The following is a 12,290-nucleotide window of genomic DNA, read 5'->3' on the forward strand; positions in this document are numbered from 1 at the left end:
ATGCCAACAATACATTTAATATCATATGTATCAAGAATATTTAATCACTTACATATTGATTTGACAAACCTTTATTGAGAGAGGAACTGACCAGAATACTCAAAGATGCATGGACATAACACAGCTCTTCCCTCAAAGCACTGACAAATGTAAACATTTTTTTTTATCATTCATTGCTAAATTTCAGAACCTAATTACTTTTTAGCATATGCTTGTCTGTGTATGAATGCATTGTACCGTTTGTTGTTTTAGGTTTCTTGGGACTGCAGACATAGTAGAGGAAACTGACATTTTTGGTTTGCGTTTTGATTTGTTTTTCACCCACTCCTAACAGAGTCTATATAACAGAGTATATACACTTTTGTTTTAAAGTACTAGGGATTGAACTAAGGGCCTTGACTAGTCAAGTGCTCTACTGTACTGAGCCACAGTTCCAGCACTTCAGTTGTTTTAGGAAATAGGGTTTTCATAACTTTGTCTCTCTGGCTTTGAATCTCTTTGTCATTCCACTTTGGCCACCTGAGTAGCTGGAATTACAGATGTGTGCCACCATGCCCAGCTAGTAATATAGCACATACTTAGCACCCATGTTTCTGTGCTGTGTCATTTAAACTTACTACAAGTGGAATTGTGGTGTTTGTTTATAAATAACTCATTCTGCAATGGTTTACCACTTTTGAAACATGCCCATAATGATTTATATCTAATAAGAGACATATATATATTTTTTTTTCTGGAAGGAGAATTGTTTCCACAAAGGAAGAAGCCACTTTCTGACCCCTTAGTATACCTCCAGTTCACCGTCCAGGTTTCAGTTGCATAACCAGAGAAGAAATGGCAGCCAGAAGAGTTGCAGCTACTTTTACTGGTGCAGTGAATACCCAAGAGAGCAAAAGATTTAATACTAGAATCATTTAGTTGACACTTCTGCCTAAATAAAATCTTCCATTTTATGTTAACCAAATAGTTTTCCTTCTCTTCCCTCGTAACAACATCAAGCAAGCCATCATTGTTTTAGCAGACTGAGGAAGGGTTCAGCCAGTCTTCTGACGAAAGCCAGCAAGGCAGGAGGTTTTCTCTCTCTCTCTCTCTCTCTCTCTCTCTCTCTCTCTCTCTCTCTCTCTCTCTCTCGTCTGATGTGGTGGTAAATGAAGGCAGAGAAACAGACCTTGAATATAGAAAAAAAAGAGAAATGTGTAGAAAAGAGGTCCTGTGTGCTTCTTTTCCTTATATTCTCTCATTTCCTTCAGCTCTAGAGGTGGAGAGTTCATTAGAAGCATAGAAATAGTGCGACAAATGGTCAGAAGGTAGAACTGAGGCAATCAATAAAATTGAGGATATGGAGGCTTTTCCTATTATGATAACAAAGGTTAATGTAGGTCCACAGTAAAGTGATTATTGCAGATTATTTTTTTATCTAAGTAATAACATAGTCATCACCACAGGGAATTTCTTGTAGCTCTTTCATCATCCTTGGTTTGGCCATCTGCCCAGAAGAGCTCCTGGATTATAGACCTGTTAACCTGAGAGCCATTCCTCCTGCCTGGGATTTCCACTAAGAAGCTTTGCATCTTCGAAGAAAATGATTGCCCTAGCAATATTATCATTATTTATCATTTACAGGTCAGAAAAACAGACATTCAGGACCTGGGAAAGGCTGTAGCATGGGATGGGGTGGAGGGAGTTACGTGCGAATAAGAATCACTAGCTTACACAGAGTCAGCAGCAAAGACTGGGTTCATCTGGCTAACAATTGACAAGTGGCAAGGAAGGATGATTGTGGTTTTCTGTCTGGATTGTGCTAATCCCTAATACTGTAGGAGACAAGGGACACTTGTAAGAATTGGGGGAATTTGAGAAAATTAGTGAGACTCTAAAATGGCTGTTAAGATTGTATTGGAGGGAGAGATGACTAAGGTTGCCATCTTAACTTCATTCTAGCTCAGTCCTTGTAGCTATATGGCTCTGTGAGTCATAGGCTGTGTTATGCAGCTCTGGACCAGTGACATACCACCGCAAGTGCACTCACAGAAAAAAATAACTGCCTATGGAGTCTTGTCTAAATAGAAATTGAGATAAGAAAACAAGGAAAAGAGGAAAATTACTAAGCTGAGAAAATGTAAATGGCCTACTAAGGTTTCCTGTTGTTGTTGTTGTTGTTATTTTTATCCAGTTTAACAGTCAGGATATCAGAAGAAAAGTGGAGAGTTGGAATATGAAGTCGGAGTCAGAGGGCAAGATTAGGACTTCAATTTACAAATAGGTAAGATTGGCAGCAGTAGCATGGATCTCTGGGAGCAAGTGTAAGTATGGGTAGAGGGGAGTTAACAGGTCAAGGAAATGTAAGTTTGGGATATTCAAGGTGCCAATGGTGTGGGCATTTGAATTCACTGAGTAATTCATTGTATCAAAAATACAGAGGAGCCTCACAAGAGCCAAAATATTCTGGAAAGACAATTGGGTTGAACATAGATGTGGAGAAGTGGCAGAGGAGGGAGGGAGGATTTAAAGGTCACATTCACATTTTCTACTGGGTAGGAGGATATGGCTTGAACAATAAAAAGGAAGTGGGCCATAACCCAACTAGAGCAGCTGCAGGGAGAGAGAATGGGAGCAAGAGCATCTTGCTCTGGCTAACGAGCAGAGGCCCACAGAGCATCCCCAGTGGTTGCAGGGCAGGGAGGCATGGCTGCTGTGGACCGCCACCACCACGCAGCCAAAAGCAGAGAGCAAAGCTGCAACCCGTGGCAATGGTTCCAGGTTCAGGAAGGGGCTGCCGGTGGACTCACCCACGAGACAGTGTGTTTGTGGCCCCTCTACTTTCAGTCATGCAGAGAGACATGGGGCTGAGTCTCTGGAAAGGGCAGAGGCTCATTGCAAAGAGAACTGTTAGAGGTAACAAATACGACAAGAAATGTACTTAGCAATGAAATTAAATTAAACTAAAAGAGAGGCCAGTTAGAGAAGGAAAGGAAGTCAAAAGGGAGAGCTAATCACAGAGCAGATATATCCTTGCCTTTAATCATCAGAACAACTCCAGAATGGGAACGTCATGATCCTCATATTTTTTTAGGAGGACGCAAGTGAAATCATTCTTCCATGGTTGTCCCTGTCGCACAGTAAGCGAAGGGCACATTTGTCTTAACGTTCTTTCTTCTCGCCTGAAATGAAAAGAATTGTGTCTGCCTTTGCATACACACTTGGTGGACTAATTGATGACTCTATTAATTTCTAACTCGAGTGCTTTATCTTAAAAAAAAAACAACCTGAAACAAAACATCATCACCCTTGCCTAATATGATTTGACTCTTTTAAATGATAAAATGGGATATTCTAAAAACAATCTGAAGCAAATATACAAAACTGTATATGCAGATAACAATGTTTTCATTCATGAGTACTCATTTGTAAACACTTAAGTCCTTGTAAATAGAGGTAAATACGCATACTCACTTGTTCACCAAATACAAATGAATATTTCTACTTAAGAGATAGTCACCTCTACAAGACAAAACCAAGGGAAATTTTATCTGACAATTTCTATGGGAAAAAAGGATGATGAACATTCATGTTGTTTTACTACTTGGTGTTATAAGATTCCTTTGACCGTGCCTAACCAGTGGGATTATGTGTACTGGTGGTCTTTACTTGGATGTTTCTGATTGATAATCTAATTATTAATGAGGCTGAGCTTCTCTTTATTAGTTTACTTCTCATAAACGTTTCTACTCCTATGAAATTTTAGTCCCTGACTTTTTATATCTTTGTGTATTTTTCTATTGGGACAGATTACCCTTTTCTCTTTAGGACACAACAGCAGAAATGAAGCCAAATGCATCAGGCATATCAATTACAAGGGAACCCCATCCATTTATTTATATGAGACATGACATTTGTTGCAAAATACCCAGTAGCTGCTGGAGAACGTGATCTGAGGAAGGGTGGGGTGAATGTTAGATTTGATTTGAAACTATGCACGAGACACAGGGTAAGCTTGCAAGAAATGGCACTTGGAGCCCAAACAAATAAAATGTAACTTGCTAGAGAGGCTGTCTGGCTGTCTGGCTTGAGAAGTTTTATTACTGCAGCTTGCTTGCCTTTGTTTCACAATATTTATAACACTTGGCAGTTTGTTGTTCTCTCGCCTCTGATTGTATATGAAAATGGAGGTAGCTGGGCCCTGAGCCTATGAGAAAGCTGGGAGAGATGATTTGCTGTCATTTCCTAATGATGTCTGAAAATAATCATTTGGGATCCCAGATGGAAGAATACTTCTCCAAGCATGATATTTCTGGGGTTTCCTTCATTCTTTCACTCCTTCCTACCCTACTTTCTCATCATTGTAAGCACTGGGTGAGTTTCCTAGAACAGTAGACCCAGATACCAAGATGGTGTCCTATAATCTACACACATTCCCTATCTTTCTTTCAAGCCTCAGGCTTCTGGGATTCTCTACCATGTCTTTTCTTCTTTCTTTCTCCACTCTTTCCTTCTTTACTGTCCCAACGATTGAGGAGAAAGTAGGGTTCCCTCTTTTGGATGCCAGCCTCATGGAGTCCCCTATCAGTGGCGTGGTCTGAGGAGCCAGATCCCTAAACACTGAGCTCAGGGTGGAGAGCTGCCTGCCGTTCACAGGCTCTGTGAGGACGTGCGTGCATGGTGAGGAGGTTGGGGCTGGGGGACCTTTAGTCTGGATGGAGAAGAAGCAGTCAGCAAAGTTTGTGGGGACTTGGGAAGAGAAAAAGGTGGATAAACGTCCATGGGAAATTCTAAGTCATGCAGTGTTTGGAAAAGGACAGGTAGCTGTTTGCTCCAATACAATGATATAGAATATAATATTTGTAACAATACCACTATACAGTATAAAACAGTCTGCTAACAGCATTAGTCTTAATTTCTCGCCCACTTTTTTCATGTTTTTCCTTAACCTCTTTCTACTGTCATTTGCATATTTATCATGTTGACTTCTAAAATCTAATTGAGCGACTATTGAACATATTATAATCCAGGCCTAACCTTTTATAAAAGACAGATTGAGGACCCAGGGCATCATTCAGCATGCTTTCATTTCACACACACACACACACACACACACACACACACACACACACACACACACACACACACCAAGGGGGCTTGAACTCAGGGCCTGGCTACTGCCCCTGAGCTTTTGCCTCAAAGCTAGCACTACTACTTTGAGCTATACCTTCATTTCTGGCTTTTTGGTACTTAATTGGAGATTAGAGTCTCAGATACTTTCCTGCCTGGGCTGGCTTCAAGCCATGATCCTCAGATCTCAGCCTCCTGAGTAGCTAGGGTTACAAGCATGAGTCAACAGTACCTGGACAAACCTTTCATTCTTAAAAGCTGGAATCTCTAGTCTTCCCAAGTTCTAAATTGTTACTCTCCACTCAATAGGATCACTTTAACAATTTTTGACATCTGCCAAGAAGCATCTTTGCTTATATCTGTTTGACTTCAGTAGAAACCATGTATGGTTTGGCTGTTGAGAGAGTTTAAGTACCCACATTCTCCTAAGTGAGTAGTCTGTGTCAGCCCCACTTCCTATACGGACCTTGCAGCGTCGCAGTAAGACAATGTGTTCTCCTCTGCGGCAGCCCACCAAGATCCAAAAGGGCAGAGATGGCTTCTCCAACACATTTGTTTCCTTCTAACTGTCCAAGATTGCAAATGCCTTGGTCATAGGAGTAGTTTGTTTTGTCTATCTACAGGAACCCATATTCAGTAAGATTTCACATCACTGTGCTACATTGCTGAGTGCCTGTCATTGGGCATTCTCCTGTCAGGCAGGTGACAAATGCATACAGATTGGCATAATGAGTCATGTCTTTTTAGGAAGACTAAGGAAACCAAGAGAAAGTAAGAACTTATCAGAGACCCTGTGTTTGTAGGCTGGTAGTTGCTCCGCTACTTTCTTCTACATTACCGATGTTGGCTGACAGAGGAGGTTGGACCTGCAAATGCATTCTGATAGTTTCCTATTCAATGTCCCTTCTATGCTCCTTACTTTGAGATGGGTGTTTTGCCAAGAGTTGGACTAGTCAACTTGAGTACATGAATAAGAGTAATAAAATGACGTTTTTTCTTAAACACAGAGCCTCAGAGCTTTGCAGCTAACATAAATCAGAGTTCTTTCCTTGAGTATAAGTTCACATCAAAGGCATTTGACCCAATGCTGGACAATTGTGTCCCTTTTCATTGTATGTGTGTGCACATACATACGCACGTGTGTGTTGTGTGTGTGTATGTTCCCCTAAAATGTCACAATGTCTTTATTAGAAAGTTGATGATTTATTGTCTGAGCAAACAAAGCAGACATATGTTTAGTTTTGTGTAATGACTGACTTTCAGCATTGTCTTGCATCTCACTTCTGGAGTCAAAATAATGTAAATCCTTCCCCAATTCTTTCCATTTCTTTCTTCGTATGACCTTTCTTCCCATACGGTTCCTTTCTCCTGTAGTATGTTATCATCAAAACTTAGCCATTCAACTTATTTTTTTTTTTAGTTTTGCATGTTTTTCTCTTCATACTCAATGGATTTCCTATGGGAGTTAGCTCTATGTTCATTTTGTGCCTATGAACAGAGATTTCACAGAAATACAGGATACAAGGAAAGCATCGAAGACTTGGGTATACTAGACATTTCATGTTCAACCTCTTTCAACCTCTTTACTTTTTGTCCAAAAAGGAGACAGATCTAAACCACATTCATGGGCCCTGCCATTGTTTAGCTGCCAGGGGTCTTGTGTAGAAGACATGACAGTTAGATGAGCAAATGGTTACCTCTCTCCTCCTTCTGAAAAGAAACTACGGGTTTCTAGATCTCTCCACTGACCCCTGTGGAGTCACAGGAGTGTGCTACGAGTTCCAGAATTCCTTCCCTTTCCTTTCCTGCCCAGTCCTAAGAGTAATAATTACCGCTACGAGGCTGGACATCACTCTACCTATGATCACACACACCTTCCTTTTAGCTTCCTTTGGGGATTATCAGCTGTGCTGCAGGGACTTGGATTGTGGAATTTAAAAAAAGGCAAATGTCTACAACGCAGCCTGGTACATGCCTTCTGGTACATTCCACTGGGTATTCTCAGCCATGTCATTCCCTCTCTTTGGGAATCATTTCTGCATTTAACAATACACAATGGGGGCAGGGGGCTGGGAATATGACCTAGTGGCAAGAGTGCTTGCCTCGTATACATGGAGCCCTGGGTTCGATTCTCCAACACCACATATATAGAAAACGGCCAGAAGTGGCGCTGTGGCTCAAGTGGAGAGTGCTAGCCTTGAGCAAAAAGAAGCCAGAGACAATGCTCAGGCCCTGAGTCCAAGGCCCTGGACTGGCAAAAAAAAAAAAAAAAAGATAATACACAATGGGACCACCACATGGCTCATAGGTACCACAACTACCACACCAGTGTGAGTCCCTGAGTTCAAACCCCCGAATATATAATAGTTGAATGATAGCCATGGAGGTACAAAGAGAAGTCATTCTGTAGTGAGTAAAACTGTGAGTACAATACTTCTTAAAGTTCTGGTGCAGAACAAAAAGTTGTGGCAGGTTTGAATGTGTGTAAAAAGTTTTATAAATTCTCTACCATGTACTGTGTATTTATTGTATAGAAGAAAAGGCTTTTGCTAGACTCCCTTTCTGCTCTTCCCATTTCTCTTTGGCTGCTTCAATTGTTTTCCTCTCCTTTCCGGCACATTAACTTAAATGGAGCAGGTCCTGATCTCTGTGATAATTTTCATTTAGTTGGATGTTAATTATTTTCCTAGGTAGAGAAACCCCAGGATAAACCATTTTTTCACAGTTTCCCATCTAACTCTGCTGGTTTCCATTCCCATTAAGCCATAAAAGACTATTATTAAATGTTCATATTTCCCTTTACATTGGACAACTCCTTTGGAGAAAAGAACCTTCACTTTTCCTCTTAATTTCTCATGATTGAATTTTGAAATGTGTCTTGCCTGCTTCCTGTGTGAGCCAAGATATTTCATACTTCAGCCAGACCTGTGCATTAGTTAATTCAATGTTTATAAATTATGTGACTTATATAACAACAACGTGGGTGAAAAATGGTACCTTATGTAACTATTCCAGTGAAGTGCCAACTTGATATTTGTTTACTTGATGTTTGTTTAGCTCACTTTGAGTGTTCATGTCTTCAGTTTTCTACCTCCTACATAGCACTTAGTTATTTCTCTGATGGCAAAGAATCAATTCCAGTAGCAAATTAAAATGTGATGTGTGCTACTATAGGTCTTGCTGGCATATCATTCATCAAATCCCAGCCATGAATCGGATAACTGTGCATCTAGGGCATAATAGGACAAAGTTCTCAGCCCATTTCGTGCAGCTATCTATAATATAAAGCCAGTGAATGGGAACCTTGTGCTCAATGGTTCTTGGGGCTGGGAAGTTTGGGATCAGGTGCTGGTGTTTGGATGGGGGTAGTCTTGTTGCATTGTGGCATGGCGGTGATAGAAGGGCAAGCGGGACAGCCATTTCTGTTAGATCCTTATATAATGGTGTATCCATTGATGGAAGTTCAGCCCTCAAGACTTAATTACCTCTAAAAGACCTCAGCTCCCAGCACAATCCTTTTGGTGATCAGATGTCAGCCTAGGAATACTAGAAGGGACTGAACATTTAAACCACAGGATGGTAAATGGGTGTTCTGTTCTTTTCCTCTGTGTTTTCTTAAAGAGGAGCATTTTTATCCTCCTAGAGATCATGCTTTTTCCTTCTAGTTGGTCTTAGAGCATATGGCCATTGATCCAAGCAGTTATATTTGCACAATTATGGGTTTAATACCCACAAATACTGAAGTGTGAGCATTTTCCTATACCCTTTCATATTACCTTGCTAAAAATGCTATCATACAACTAACTTAGCACCAACTAATGGAGATCACTACTTTTTTGGAATCTAAATTTGAGCCTGGATCCCTGAACCTATATTATGTCGATAAAGTGTTATAAGTAACAATATAAACATTAACTACACCTGTTACTGCACACATAGTGTTAAGTCTGTGTTTTCTTTTGTATATATTATTTTATTTCACCTGAAGGAATATGGGAGATGCAGCAACCGATTATTTCTAAAGCACAGCCTCTTGGCCTTATTCTATCCCTGGTGTTGGAATCCATGCCAAAGGAAATGTGTTCCACTTCAGCCCAGCCGGATTCACCTTGGGATGGAGGGAGAGATGGGGTCATTGTCACTACTATTGTAACATAGAGAGTAATATTAAAAATAATCTTGAATAAGATGGGGAAGGGACGATGTCTTGAAAGATTGGAGTTTATTTCAGGATTCTGGAGTAGACTATGATATGGCCTTTACAGGAGGCAGAAAAGGAAAGAACTGTTAGTCAGTAGCCTCATTGTTTTGTTCCTTTCTTGGGGTTTCTTTTTTTTTTTTTTTTTGGACTTGAAATTCATATACTATTTCTTTTCTCTTTGAGCTGTTTTCTAAATGATCCTGAAGATAAATGTACTGTTTAGGAGAAATGCCAACTCTTAGTCATCTAGAAAATTAAAAAGATTCACTCTGACCTAAGATTAATAGTATAGATAGTAACAGGAAGTACAGATTGGAAATAGATCTGCTTTCGGGATCCTCCATGAACAGAACACCAATACATAAAATAGATGTCCGTGGGCTCAACACTCCCAAAGGGAGACAAGAAGCCTCTCCCACGTTAGCCACGTCTCCACTCCCTCGCCATTCAGAGGGCTTGAAAATTACTGGTGTGCTTCTGTTTCTGTTGTAGCTCCAACACACTAATATCACCTTTTGTTAGTAAAGAAATGGGGAAGCTGACAGAGGAGGCTCCACTTAGAGCCCTCTGCCTGTAGCTGTGGAGTTAGTTGCCAAGTATGTGTGCGTGTGTGCGCGTGTGTGTCTTTTTTTTTTACTTTAAACTAAAGTAATAGATCAAACAATATATCAATCTTTTTGCTTATGATTATGGTGCATATTTTATGAGAGGATGTATATAAGAGCTAGGATGAGGGTCTCTCTCTCTCTCTCCCCCTCTCTCTCTTTCTCTCTTTCTTTCTTTCTTTCTCTCTCTCTCTACTGACTCACAATGAACACTGGGCAGTCCCTCCCAGGAGGATACAGGAAAGGGGAGGTGAGGTCAGCCCTGAAACCTGATATTCAAGGAATATGGGTAGACCTTCCAACTCCTCAGAAAATCCTAATGGACGAAGTAGGTGCCTTAACTTGATTTTCAACTGAGACCAACCTGACAACCTGATTGAGGCGACAGAGTCGGATTCCCCCAAACCCCACCTAAATCTGCTTTGGGTAGGCAGCAAAGTAAGTCAGGAACTCAGGCAAGGCAGGAAGCCGGCTCTGTGAGTAGCTGCTTTTGTGTCTTGCTCTGGATGACTTTTGGTGACATCCCACTCTGATATGAATACAGAAGCTAGCACAGTGCTTTGAGTTTTGCTTATTTTAAAGTTTTTCTTTCTAAAATAGCTCCAGCAACTGAGGGTCTGACAGTTTCATTATTGCCAAATTGTTCACTGGGTTCAGCTTTTCAAGTTGTTGACTTACTGATTTAATGCTCTTGCAAATGAACTGGAAATATTAAACAAGCTGATAAACACATACGCCAGAGAAAGGAAATGAGCGTATTTGCTTGCTGTGAAATGACATTTTAATGCTATGAAAATATTAGATTATTCTTTTATGACAATTGTTTAGGGACACCTGAGAAATCAGTTCGTATCTTTTGACAAATGGAGAATGACCAGAGGCAGACTTACGTGTATGACAAACCACAAGACAAATGTAAGAGTTGTGTGTTTCTATATTGTATTCAAGCATCTAAGATCTGTTTAACTGTTGGTCAGTTTAAAAGCTTTGTTTTATTTTGTTTTGTCTTAGGGAGCATTCTAGGTCTGATAAAACAATTATCTAACGTTAAAACATTATCATCTCCATTTGTTTCTTGAATAAAATTATCATTCTATCTGGTATAAGATTTAATTAAAACTAGATCTCTGAAGTAGTTAAACATTTTGACAACTTGGGAAATTAGAAAAAGAATCCATCTACTAAAAAAATACAATTGAAATTTGACACCTTATCAGCTAAACCTATTTTAAAACTTAAATGTTAGCATTGGTTACCCAATTTGGATAAATCACAATCACTCTGTAGGGCTGTTGAATGTGCTAGAATTCATTTCATTTAGGAACACATTTTGAAGCTGCTGATGCTGGTGTCATTTAATTGTTTTTAAATGTTTCTAAGGAGAATTTAATAAATTGTTTATCCATGGCACCATGACTGAACTGATGATGAGTGGGTTGGAAGGAATGAGAACAAGGGGTGGAATAAGTAAAAGGAGGAAGTCTGAGCAGGCAAGAGAGAGGATGCAGGAAGGAAGGAGAGATGCTATCAGACTGGAGGACTCCATCCATGTCCGCTACAGGAAGGCAGAGCGTTTGGGCTACAGCACTCACAGTTCTGTTAATGGGGATCCTTTGTTGATTCCTACATGCTCATTGCAAGAAGAGGAAGCCAGGTCATCTTTTGGGGATAAGGGTGGATAAGCAAGTGCTGGAACTTGAGGAGATTCGGTATACAGGGAACATGCCTTTAATGGTGGTAGGAAGTAAGTACGCTCCATCTTCAACACAATAGACTTCCTTTCAAGACAGTAGTAACATTGTTATTCCAGAGTTTTATGAATTTGGCTGTGTGCTTTTCAGCACAGTTTTTCTGAGGCCTACTAGTTGATACAATTGATACATGTATTAAAAGTAAATAAAGCGATCAGCTTTCTAGTTTATGATTTTTCTCTTGGAAACAACTGGCCTTCTAGGTATTATAAAACTGTACAGATATTGATGAACCTGCTGAGGTACCTATGATGGGTAAAATGCCATTGGAATTATATGTGGTTTAAATACGACAGATAGATAAAAATAAAGGGGAAAGTTTGTGAAGAATTAGCTTAAGCTATATGTAAATATAAATTTATGCAGAAAACATTGCAGTGATCCTTTATAATTACAAATAGAGAGCGCTTGGGGTAATTTATACAAATATTTAGTCAATAGTGTCCTGGGCATGCTCGAACTCAGGACCACCAGGGCTACACACTTGCTAGGTAGATGTCACGTCTGTACCTTCTCACCCCACCTCTCCCTGTGGTTATTTTTATTTTTTGTTGGCCATGGGGCCTGAATTCAGGGTCTGGGCACTGTCCTTCAGGATTATTTTTTCCTTAGTACTAGCACTCT

General features: G+C 40.1%; 1 protein-coding gene across 1 annotated transcript in view; it reads left to right on the forward strand.

Moving 5' to 3' along the window:
- The first annotated feature begins 2,209 nt into the window (after window positions 1-2,209).
- Window positions 2,210-12,290, forward strand: part of Chrm2 (cholinergic receptor muscarinic 2) — a 40,396-nt gene continuing 30,315 nt past the window's right edge. The window contains exon 1 of the mRNA XM_048337951.1: window positions 2,210-2,263. The gene's annotated coding sequence lies outside the window, so the exon portion shown is untranslated. The remainder of the gene's footprint in view (window positions 2,264-12,290) is intronic.

This window comes from Perognathus longimembris, chromosome 2, assembly GCF_023159225.1.
Source record: "Perognathus longimembris pacificus isolate PPM17 chromosome 2, ASM2315922v1, whole genome shotgun sequence".
Lineage (NCBI taxonomy): Eukaryota > Metazoa > Chordata > Mammalia > Rodentia > Heteromyidae > Perognathus > Perognathus longimembris.